The sequence below is a fragment of the Heterodontus francisci genome, chromosome 36 (genome assembly GCF_036365525.1).
Source record: "Heterodontus francisci isolate sHetFra1 chromosome 36, sHetFra1.hap1, whole genome shotgun sequence".
Lineage (NCBI taxonomy): Eukaryota > Metazoa > Chordata > Chondrichthyes > Heterodontiformes > Heterodontidae > Heterodontus > Heterodontus francisci.
This window is the reverse complement of record NC_090406.1, coordinates 17,494,130-17,506,813: the sequence shown is the minus strand read 5'-3', so window position 1 is coordinate 17,506,813 and position 12,684 is coordinate 17,494,130.

Genomic DNA, 12,684 nt, shown 5'->3' with positions numbered 1-12,684 from the left:
TTTAGATGAAGAATCTAAACTATTGACAACTTTTAGAACACCGTTTGGAAGATTCTGTTTCAACAAATTACCTTTTGGAATTACATCAGCACTGGAAATTTTCCAAAGAACGATGTCCAGATCCTGGAGGGATTAAAAGGGATCATCTGTCACATGGACGACGTGTTGATCCACAGTGCAAGTCAGCAAGAACACGATGCAAGAATGTGAGCTGTGTTTCAGAGACTGCGGGAAGCTGGTCTAATGCTGACTGAGAAGTGTGGCTTTTCACAATAAACGGTGAGATTTCTAGGTCATATTATTGATGGATCAGGCATCAGAGCAGACCCTCAAAAGACAAAAGTGATAAATGACTTTCCTGAGCTGAAAAACATCACAGAATTACAAAGGTTCAGGGACATGGACTATCAGATGGGAAAGTTTTTGCCAAATCTGGCTATGATAAACGAACCACTGCAATAGTTATTAAGGCCTGGTGTTGGAGTAAAAAGCTGAAACCTCTTTTTTTTTTCAGAAGTACTAGCACATTATGACCCAAAATTACCAACCAATGTAGCAGTGAACGCATCAGGAACAGGGGAAAGGTGCAGTCTTGTTTCAGGTACAAAGCGATGGGAATCGCAGGTCTGTGTATTTTGCATCTCGTTTTTTGACAGAAACAGAGCAGAGATCATCAAGAAGAAAGTGCTGGCAGCAACTTGGGCATGTGGGAAATTCTCTGACTTGGTGCTAGGTCTTCAATTTAAGATTGAAATGGATCACAAACTGTTAGTTACTCTGCTAAATACAAAAGAACTGGCAAAGTTACCTCCGAGAATGCAAAGGTTTTGTTTGAGGTTAATGAGATTCGATGCTGAAACCAAATATGTTCCTGGCAAACAGCAAATAACAGCAGATGCGTTATCATGCATTAAAGCAGCAGGGCCTGAAGAAGGTGAGATTCTATTTTTGAGGAAGTAGAAGTGTTTGCTCTTACAACTATAGAGTATTTACCTGCTCCAAATCAAAAGTTGAGTGAAATGAGGAAGGCTCAAAAAGATGAAGTATGTGCAGCATTTTGAGAATATTCTTTGCAGGATTGGCCAGCATACATGCCACACAACCCAGTGTTAAGGCAATATTATGAGCAATGAGGTCATTTGAGAATCATCGATGATTTGTTGATATTTGACGAGAGATTAGTTATCTCCAAGATATTAAGATTAGAGATCTTGGAAAGCTTTACACCAAGGGCATTTAGGAATAACAAAATGCAGAGCCAGGGCTAGATAGTCAGTTTGGTGGCCTGGTAGATCGAAAGAAATCAAAGCGATGATATCAAGGTGTATCACAAGTGCTATCAATTGTCATGAGATGAAGGAGCCACTAATGTCATTATCTTTTTGTCTAGACCATGGGAGCATCTAGTTATGGATCTTTTCAAGCATAAGAATAAGATGTTCTTAATCATTGTTGATTATTATTTGAGGTGGGTTGAGGTGAAGCAGCTACAAGATTGGAGCTCAGAAGCTGTAATCACACCCTTGAGAGAAATTGTTGGTACGCACAGGATCCCAGACTTGGTGATAACCAATAATGAGACCACAATTCGTGAAGAATGTTTCAAAGAGTTCACTGAGACGTATGGCTTTACTCACATCACTAGTTCACCAAGATATCCTCAGGCAAATGGCGAAGATGAGAGCGATGTGAAATCTTTATTAAAGAAGAATGAAGATTTTCAAATAACACTTTTAAGCTTTCGAGCAACGCCACTTCAGAATGGTTGAACCCCCCCATGCGATTCGTTGATGGGAAGAAGGTTAGGAACACAACTTTCTATACTCCCAAGAACACTTAAACCACAAGTGAGTGCAACAGATTTGGAAAAAGTGAGGGAGAGAGAGGATAGAGGAAGATCTATTCAATCTGAGAATTAAGACAGATATCACAGAACCATAAACTTGATAGACATACAACCTGGAGAATCAGTTTGGGTTCGAGATCAGAGAAGGTATGGAGAAGTGATAGAACAATCACCATATTCATGATCATACATTGTCCAAACTGGCCAAGGGATGATAAGAAGAAACAGGAGGTGGTGATACCAAAGAAGCAGCAGATGCAAGATGGACAATCATCTCAAGAAGTCGATGAACCTACAGAGCTGCAATCAGCCATCAACCCAGAGGACAACCAGAGTGAAGAACTTGACTCCTCAAATAGGTCTACTGAAGTACAAAAGAATGAGGAAGAACAAAAAGACTTGAAACCTCAAATATCTTCTAAAGAGAGAAGAACGCATTATGGTAGAGTTCTAAAAATGCCACAGTGGTTGACATTCTGAGAAGTGAAGTCAGAGACTTGAGGGGAGATGTAGTATAATGTAATATAGGGTTGTTACTGGACAGAATATGTACATAGTTGGTGAGTATCATCACAGGAAGTAATGTAACAAAACTTGTGTAGAACCTCATGTAGAGTGAAACTAGAAGGCATAGAAGTCAGATGCGTGCAAATAAACTCCTGTTCTTGTAACCATCAATCTCTCTGATATTCTGTTATAAGACTAATTTGCATCAGAATATTACAATTAGCAAAAGAATCAGTTAAGATGAGGAGAAATTCTATTACGCAGTGAGTTGTTATGATCTGGAATGAATTGCATGAAAGGGTGGTGGAAGTAGATTCGACAATAACTTTCAAAAGGGATCTGGATAAATATTTAAAGGAGATAGATTTGCAGGCTATAGAGAAGGGGCAGGGAAATGGGACTAATTGGATAGCTCTTTCAATGTGTTGTATCATTCAATGATTCTATGTCAAGAATTTACTAAGGATGATAGGGGAAAGTGTTGCAACTTTGAGTATTTTATTCTTCTCTTTGAACAGTTTCAAAGTACTTTCTCTACAATGATAGACATGATAGTAATCAAACAACAAAGAACATTACTTTTACTCTCAAAAGAAAGTTTCTGAAGTGACTAACTCCAAATGAATGAAATTACTGCAAAGAAAAATGGGTAGCAGTAACTGAATTATAGAACAACAATCTAATTCAGTTCACATGATGTCATAAACTGTAAGAACTGTGTTTATATTTGTTGTCCCAAGACTGGATTAGTGCCATGTAGTCCACTTGTCAGTGCCTCTTTTTTTTATTCATTCATGGGATGTGGGTATCACTGGCAAGGCCAGCATTTATTATCCATCCCAAATTGCCCTTGAGAAGGTGGTGGTAAGCCACCTTCTTGAACCGTTGTTTTCCATGTGGTGCACATACATCCACAGAATTGTTAGGTAGGGTGTTCCAGGATTTTGACCTAGTAGAATCAGAGAAGGCTTAAGGCACAGAAAGAGGCCACTTGGCCCATCGTGTCCGTGCTGGCCGAAAAGCAATCCACCTATTCTAATCCCACCTTCCAGCATTTGGTCTGTAGCCCTGCAGATTACGGCACTTGAGGTGCATATCCAGACTCCTTTTGAATGAGTTAAGGGTCTCTGCCTCAACTCCCCTTTCAGGCAACTACACTCTGGGTGAAAAGGTTTTCCTCAGCGCCCCTCTAATTTTTCTACCAATTACTTTAAATCTATGCCCCCTCGTCACTGACCTCTCTGCTAAGATGAATAGACCCTTCACCTCTATTTTATCCAGACCCCTCAAAATTTTGTACAATTCAATCAGATCTCCCCTCAGCCTTCTCTGTTCCAAGGAGAACAACCCCAGCCTATCCAATCTTTCCTCATAGCTGCATTTTTCCAGTCCTGGCAACATCCTTGTATATCTCCTCTGTACCCTCTCTCGTGCAACTACATCATTTCTGTAATGAGGTGACCAGAATAGCACACAGTAGTTAAGTTGTGGCCTAACTAATGAATTATACAGTTCTAGCATAACCTCCCTGCTCTTGTATTTTATTCCTTGGCTAATAAAGGAAAGGATTCCATATGTCTTTTTAACCACTTTATCAACCTGTCCAGCTACCTTTAGGGATCTGTGGACATTCACTCCAAGATCCCTCACTTCCTCTACACTTCTCAGTATTTTCTCATTTATCATTTATTCCTTTGCATCACCTTGCACTTCTCCAGGTTGAATTCCATTATTCCATTTGCCACTTTTCTGTCCATCTGACCAGACCATCAATATCTCCTGCAGCCTACAGCTATCCTTCTCGCGATCTACACACAACCAATCTTTGTGTCATCTGCAAACTTCTTGATCATGCCCCCTATATTTACGTCCAAATCATTAATATATACCACAAAAAACAGGGGACCCAGTACTGAGCCCTGTGGAAGGCCACTGGAAACAGCCCTCCAGTCACTAAAACACCTGTCAACAATAACCCTTTGTTTCCTGCCACTGAGCCAGTTTTTTATCCACCTTGCTGCATTTCCCTAGATCCCATGGGATTCTATTTATTTAACCAATCTGCCATGTGGGACCTTGTCAAAAGCCTTGCTAAAATCCATGTAGACCACAACAACTGCACTACCCTCATCTATCTTCCTTGTTACATCTTCAAAAAATTCAATCAAGTTGGTTAAACAAGATCTTCCCTTAACAAATCCATGCTGACTATCCCTGATTAACCTATGCCTTTCTAAGTGACAGTTTATCCTGTCCTTCAGAATAGATTCCAATAATTTACCCACTTACTGGGGTTAGACTGACTGGCCTATAATTATTCGGTCTAACTTTCACTCCCTTTTTAAACAGAGGTATAACGTTAGCAGTTCTCCAATCCTCCGGCACCACCCCTGTATCCAGTGAGGACTGGAAAATGATGGTCAGACCTTCTGCTATTTCCTCCCTTGCTTCTTTTAATAGCCGAGGGTACATTTCATCTGGCCCTGGTGATTTATCCACTTTCAAGGATGCTAATCCCATTAATACTTCCTCTCTCCCTATGTTTATCACATCCAATACTTCACACTCCTCCTCCTTAACTACAATATCTGCACCATCCCCCTCTTTTGTGAAGACAGACGCAAAGTATTCATTAAGAACCATGCCAACATCTCCCCCCCCCCCCTACACATAGGTTACCTTTTTGCTCTTTTATGGGCCTTACTCTTTCCTTAGTTATCCTCTTACTCTTAATGTATTGATAAAACATCTTTGGGTTCACCTTGATTTTGCTTGCCAATATTCTTTCATGCCCTCTCTTTGCTTTCCTAATTTCCTTTTTGATTTCACCCCTCCAATTTCTATATTCCTCACGGCTTTCTGTAGTATTTAGTACTCGGTGTTGGACATAAGCTTTCCTTTTCTGCCTTATCTTACCCAGTAGGCTCCTTGACATCCATGGGGCTCTAGATTTGGCCATCTCACCCTTTTCCTTTGTGGGAACATGTTTACTCTGAACCCCTTGAATCTCCCCTTTGAATGCCTCCCACTGCTCTGACACTGATTTACCTTCAAATAGCTGCTTCCAGTCCACTTCCGCTAAGTCACTCCTCAGTTTAGTAAAATTGGCTTTGCCCCAATTGAGAACTCTAACTCTTGTTCTATCTCTGTCCTTTTCCATAATTATATTAAAACTGACTGAATTATGATCTCTACCACCAAAATGCTCTCCCACTGCCACCCCTTCCACTTGCCCATCTTCATTTCCTAAAACTAAGTCTAAAACTCTTGTTGGACTTGCTACATACTGGGCAAAAAAGTTCTCCTGAATGCACCTCAAGAATTCTGCTCCCTCAATTCCTTTCACACTAAAACAATCCCAGTTAATATTGGGGTAGTTAAAAATCCCCTACTATTACTGCCATATTGTTCTTGCACTTCTCAGAGATTTGCCTACACATCTGCCCTTCTATCACCTTCTGACTGTTTGGGAGGTCTATAGTACACTCCCAGCAGTGTGATTGCCCCTTTTTTATTCCTTAGCTCAATCCATATGGCCTCGTTTGATGAACCTTCCAACATATCATCCCTCCTGACATCTGTAATAGTTTCCTTGACCAAAATTGCCACTCCCCCTCCATCTTTATCCCCCTCCCTATCGCGTCTATACTGACATTGAAGAAACAGTTTCCAAACCAGGATGATATGTGAATTAGAGGGGAACTTGCAGCTGATGACACTCCCATGCAGCTGCTGCCCTTGTTCTACTAGGCAGTAGAAGTTGTGGGCTTGGAAGATGCCGTCGAAGAAGTTTTGGTGAGTTACTACAGTGTATCTTGTAGATGTAAATGTGAAGTTCTTCACACAAGGGAACTACAATAGAGCATTTACTGAAGTGGTAAATGAAGACACTTAACGGAAAATTTGAGGGGTAAAGAGAACAAATGATACGTCAAAGAGAAGAGTACGTACAAGGGTTTTAAAGCCAGAGGTAGGAGTTTCATGGCCAGGTGTTTTGGGGAGAGAATTCCAGAGGACAGTGACTGAAGAAATATCCTCTGATGTTGGAGCCGAGGGAGCGGGAAACATGTAATAATTCAGAAACAGGAGTTGAGGGTGTAGATAGGGACGGATGGTTGAAGAAAATCATCCAGATATAGTGGAGTGAGGTCATAGAAGTTTCTGAACAAGAAGCAAAGCATTCAGCATAAGACATGAAGATATATCTGAGAATGTGGCAGAACTTCACATCGAGAAGATTCATTGATATACATTATGTCAGGTGACACACCAGAAATTGTGAAAGAAAGAAATAAGCCTGGTAAACACTTTGTTGTGACATTCATGTCTAATCCTTGATGATTCATTAAATGATCACCATTTAAAAAAGTGGAGATGATTTTTTTTTTTAAGAATTGCTCAGCAGAGAAAGGCTTCTCATACATCATGATGCCTGGACTATGTGCTTTCAACAATTCATTTTCAAATTGCCATCACTGGTGTCTTCAAACATGATCCATGGTTCAACCCCAAGAGCAGTAAAGCACAGCAGGATGCAATGCAAAGACAGACAGTAAGACTACACTTCAACAAACCACCCGAACAACTGAGGCGTGAAAAGCTCATTTTCAGGATGCCAACAGTCTGTTTGATCACTAACTGAATGGCTGTCCATGCTTCATCGAAATTGCAGTTCATTCGCAGTCACAAGATAAAACATTTATGAACCTTCAAATCATAACCACTGTCACCTGGGGAAAAACAGCAGTCAACAGGAACAAATAGTAAGTCCTCTGATTTTGCAACTACATATACAAGTGTACAGATATGTTTTTAATTAAAGATACTTAGCCACCTGTCAACCTTCTTCCAAAAATGCTTACTACCTGCTCATCACAACTGGATTCATCACTCTTAAACATCTCAGCAAGAGACAAGCGACCAAAAATGTAAGAGTCACAACGATGCAGAGAGGTCGACAATCATATTAGCGCTGGCATCTCTTCAATCACTTAGCTATAGATTCACAGAATTAAAGTGCTGGTGCTTAACAAGTGCTGTTGCATTATGTAGCGAGGCCAGAGGCAAATATACGAGTTCAGTAATAGTTGACAGGCTTCAAGACATCAGGTAAAGCTGCAAAATTAAAAAAAAAAGAAATAAATGCATTTCTGCCCAGTTCGCTGTTGCTCAGGAGCATAGTTTGAAGGGAAGGTTATTCAACAATTTCTTCTCTGGTATTTACTTGTGAATTGGTGTCCAGGTGATACCTATGATGGCAGTGGCAATGTCTGAAATGTAAAGCACCCTGGGGTAGATTTTGACTTTGTGCAATAGCTTAAAATGGGCAATAGCAAATCGAATGATTGTCTTACATTTCCCTCGATTTTTATTGCCGTTGACCTCAAAATATAAAACAGGCTGCCAATGCACTGTCAATAACACACCAGCAACCTGCATTTATCTAGTGCTTTTATCATCATAAAAATTCCCAAGGAGCTTTACAGGAGCGCTATCAAACAAAATGTGACACTGAGCCATGTGAGGAGATAGCAATACAGGTGATCAAAAGCTAAAAGAAAAAATGAAAGATGTGCATTTATTTAGCGCCTTTCATGACCTCAGGATGTCCCAAAGTGTTTTACAGCCAATGAAGCGCTATTTAAAATGTAGTCACAGTTGTAATGCAGGAAACTTGACATCAACATTGTAAGGAAGGAAAGAGAGGTAGAGAGGCGAGGTGGGTGGGGTGGGGTGGGGTGGGGTGGGGGCTTAATGAGGAAATTCCAGAGCTTAGGGCCTCAGCAGCTGAAGGCCATGTTATACCATTGCACAAAGTCAAAATCTATCCCTGTAAGAGCATATTTGGCCTAAAGTGTTGATAAGAGTAACAGCCATTCTGCTACTTGAGTGTCCACATCCCTTATGATCCCTTTCAAAGCCAATGGATCATTTTGTTTGGAACCCAAGTTATTTCAGTATTCTAAGTCTCACAATCCTAAATAAAAAAAACCTGCAAGACATAATCTTTCCTTCAAAGGTTCCTTCAGCCAAAGTGAGGTTCTGATTGGGTTTTTTTATAGGTTCAATGCTTGATTAATGTTAAAAAAAAGTTTCATTATAGTCAGCAACTAGTAAGCAGCATAATTAATTGGCCACGTGTGTTGTAGGAGGTCTCAAAGGGCTTTAATTTCCTCTGCTTGATGTATTTAAACTAAGGTCTTTTTTTTCTGCTGATTTATAGTAGCTGCAACCCCAAATACAGTTTTCAAATCACACCCACAGAAATTTTCCACAAATATGTTAAGCTGTGCACTACCAGAGGAAATTAAACCCCAAAGTGAGACTGGTTTGCATAGATACATAGAGTTCAGCAGCAGAGTTTTACAAACAGCACAACAGAGAAACCTATCAGCCGGTGCAGAAATTAATTAGTTCAATATATTCAGGAACTTGGGTATTGAGGCATGACTTTCTCGCTCACTTCACCTTTTCAAACTGCCCTGGGAAGTCGTTTTGGACCAGGAAATGGTACCAGTTTGCTTGTGTATTCCCCACCCTGATAACCCAGTTCACCAGAAAAGGGATGATTGTTGAATAATTCCAAAATTCCAATGCGTCTCGCAAGGTTTAATATTCAAAGACAGCAAGGTTTATTCTTTTCTTTGGAAACATTCCATATGCATTGAAAATTATGGTTGATTACAATGATATATTGCACCAAAAAAGTTATAAATAATGAATTATTTCTCCAAAGGATACAGAGATGATTTTATGTGCTCACCAATTTAAGAATAATGACTGCATTCAATAAATTTTGCTTTTCAATCCATAAAACTACTTTTAGACACCGGTATCTTAAACTGTTCAGTTTGTGAGGTGTTTTCCTACATCCCTCTAAGAAAATCAATGGGACTAAGGTTAGAACCTTCATGTTTATGAAGGTAATGGATGTAGCCCTTCAATGTAAACAAGATGGAATACACACTCTGGAATTATCTTGTGAGACAGTGTGGGTACCTGCCTCCAGTGGAACTGCTGCTAAATGTAAATAATTAGTGATGGCATCAAATGTCAAATGCCATTTTGTTCTGGCTAGGAGGCTAACCCATCTATGCAAGCCAACAATCTGATATTAAAATTCTTTGTCTATGTTGCTTTTCCTCAAGAATTGGAATGTAAACTCCAGTTTGGGATTCCTGAGCAACCACCTATATGTACGGTCACGTGTGCATAGTCACTTTAAAGCCTTGAGCTTGTGCTGTTTACCTGCTTTACTTTCAGCCTTAGCTCAGTGGTCGCATTGTCCCCTTGGTGAAAAGATGTGGATTCTAGGCTCACTCCAGAGACTTGAGCAAGTAATCCAGGCTGAAGCTCCAGTGCAGCATTGAGGGAATGCTGCACTGCTGGAGGTACTGTCTTTCTAATTGGATATTAAACTGAGCAGTTGTCTGCCCACTCAGGTGGCTATTAAATATTCCATGGCACTATTTAGAAGAAGAGCAGATGAGCTCACCCCAGTGAATAATTATACCCCAACCAACACCTGAAACCGATTATCTGGTCATTATCATATTGTTGTTTGTGCACAAATTGTCTGCTGTATTTCCAACATTACAACAGGGATTGCAAAGTATTTAATTGGCTGTAAAGTGCTTTAGGATGTCCTAAGGTCATGAAAGGTGCTATGTAAATGCAAGTCTTTCTTTCTTTGTCACTATCACTCCATCCTGCCCCACATTGTAAATGAGATGTATTGTAACAGCCCTGTCATATCATGGGACCTTTTCCACTGGAAATAGATTCACAAATAGAGTATCAGTTCCACTTTAGTTTCAGCACATTGCCCAGTGTATCATCAGTTTAGACCTGGTCCTGAAATTCATGCTGACTCTGTAAAGCACAGCCACAATATGAAAATTAAAATGTTTAATCCTGATATTGTTATCCATCCAAATACCTTTTTCTCTACTTTAAATGTGTGGTTGGAGTGACAGTGCTTGACACATGCATCATGAAGTGACTAAGAGGCATATAAGTATAATCAAATAAACTGACCACACCAATGTGACGTGCATGGCTTGAATCTTCACATCTGCTGCGAAGCAGTTAGGTGTTTTCTTTCTCCTTCTGTGCAGTCAGTCCGCAGATTACCATATGTCCTTTAGCAGCTTTCAATCTACATCACACCCTTGTCTTGTGTGAACAATTAATTGGTAGTTCAGCATTACTGTGTTTAGTGTAATATCCCACCCTAGCCTGAAGCAATAGAATATAGTGCCAGGGAACCAGAAGTAAGGATTTGTACCATAAATTAAACTGGATTTTAGGATAATGGAGTTCAGGTTGTATTTCCTATTGCATTTCCTAAGGGACTTACTTATTTTCTGTTTAAAATCTTTGCATTAGAAATTTTGCTAAGGGATTAAATAAAGGGCAGCATTAGGATATCTGTACAAGAAGATAGTTGCAAATAAATGTTTCAAATCAAACAACTTGTTTGTCTGACAAGTCAAATTTAAATCTATTGATTTGAACTGAATTCAATTTGGTTGCCTATTTTATACAAATCCTTTATCCCTGAAAGAGGCCATGCACTGGACTCTATATAACAGTGTTTCACATTAATCAAGTGGCATTACTGGCTACTCATGTGAACAATATACCATAAAACCAGAACAAGGGGGACAGGGTTAAGTTGCCAAAAAATGAATTCAGGAAACTTTTTCTCCACACACAGCATAATCAATGCATGGGGCCTAATTTAAATACATTATGCAGAGCTTGAATGTTGCCACTGTGCGCTTTTGCCACCAGCGCGACCGCCTTGACCAATATGGTGGGCAGAGCACATCTGACAGGAATTGTGTGTGCCAATCCTGCCCACCATGTTGGGGACTTTGTTGGCCAAAACGACTGCGCTATGCAGTAAAATTTCTAGGATGGAATGGATGTCCGCATACCATACTGGGGCACCTGCACGGCTCAATGTTCTCACCTCTGAGTCAGAAGTTTGTAAATTCAAACTACATGGCCATGATTAAATTTCTCAATCCAATACAGTTGGTGGTTTCAGCTGTGGCTCAGTTGGTATCTCTCTTGCTTCTGAATCTGAAAGTTGTAGGTTCAAGTCCCACTCAAGGCCTTGAGTACAGAAATCATGGCTGACACTCCAATGAAGTACTGAGAGAGTGCTGCACTCTTGGAACTGCTGGCTTTCAGATGAGATGTTGAACTGAGGTCCTATCTGCCCTTCAGGTGGATGTAAACAATCCTGTGGCAGTAATTCAAAGAAGGGCAGGTGAGTTAAACCTGATGTCCTGAGCAATATTTATCCCTGATGTCCTGAGCAATATTTATCCCTCAATCAAGAACAGATTATCTGGTCATTATCATATTGCTGTTTGAGGGATCTTGCTGTCTGACAAATTGGCTGTTTTCTACATTACTACACTTCTGAAGTGCTTTGGGACCTCCTATGGTAGTGAAAGGTGCTGCATTGTTGGAGCTACCATCTTTTCTGTTGAGACATTAGTCCAGTCCCCAATCAGCTTTAGTTTGGTGGACATAAAATATCCCATTACACAATCCGAAGAAGGGTAGGGGAATTCACCCAGTTCCTTGGTCACAATTTACCTCTGAACCACGACTAGAATCAGATTAACTGGCCCTTTATCTCATTGCTGCTTTTTGGGACATTGTTGTTGTTGACAGCATTGGCTGCCATGCTTGATTAGTGTCAGTGTGGCACTTAGGAGGTTTTACTATGTTAAAGGCACTATATAAATTCAGGTTGTTGTTATATTGCTTTGAAAATGACCCCAAATCAAGCACATTGAATATTAGCAATTTATCCCTTTATCCCCCTCGTGTTTAATGATTTAAAAGCAGTTTGATAGTTCTCCAACAGAAATTACAGATAAGTTTTGTGTTACAGAATCACAAAATTCACTCATAACATATTGGAGCTCCAGGTGTCACAGAATCCACTCAATTTACATTCTGGACAGATTCCGCAGCGCAAGCAGCAACAGGGAAAGAAATGGTCAGCAAGTAAGAACTGAATCACCTGCCTTGGGCAGACACAGCTCACCAACATTTAAAAGAAATGGTAGCCAAGCCAAGGCATTGCTGTTGCTGGAGCGGCCCAGGAAAGGCAACTCTTGCAATAGTTTTCTACTCCTATTCTAACAGCTACTCTGTCTCCTTCACACCACAACACTGCTGAAGTTGGGTATTGTGATTGGTGGTGCTGCGATATAGAAGAGACATTCGATAAATAATTCTGCAGAGGACACACTTGTAAGTCTATAACATCCTGCAGATTGTGTAATTGTGTTAAACAAAGGGAG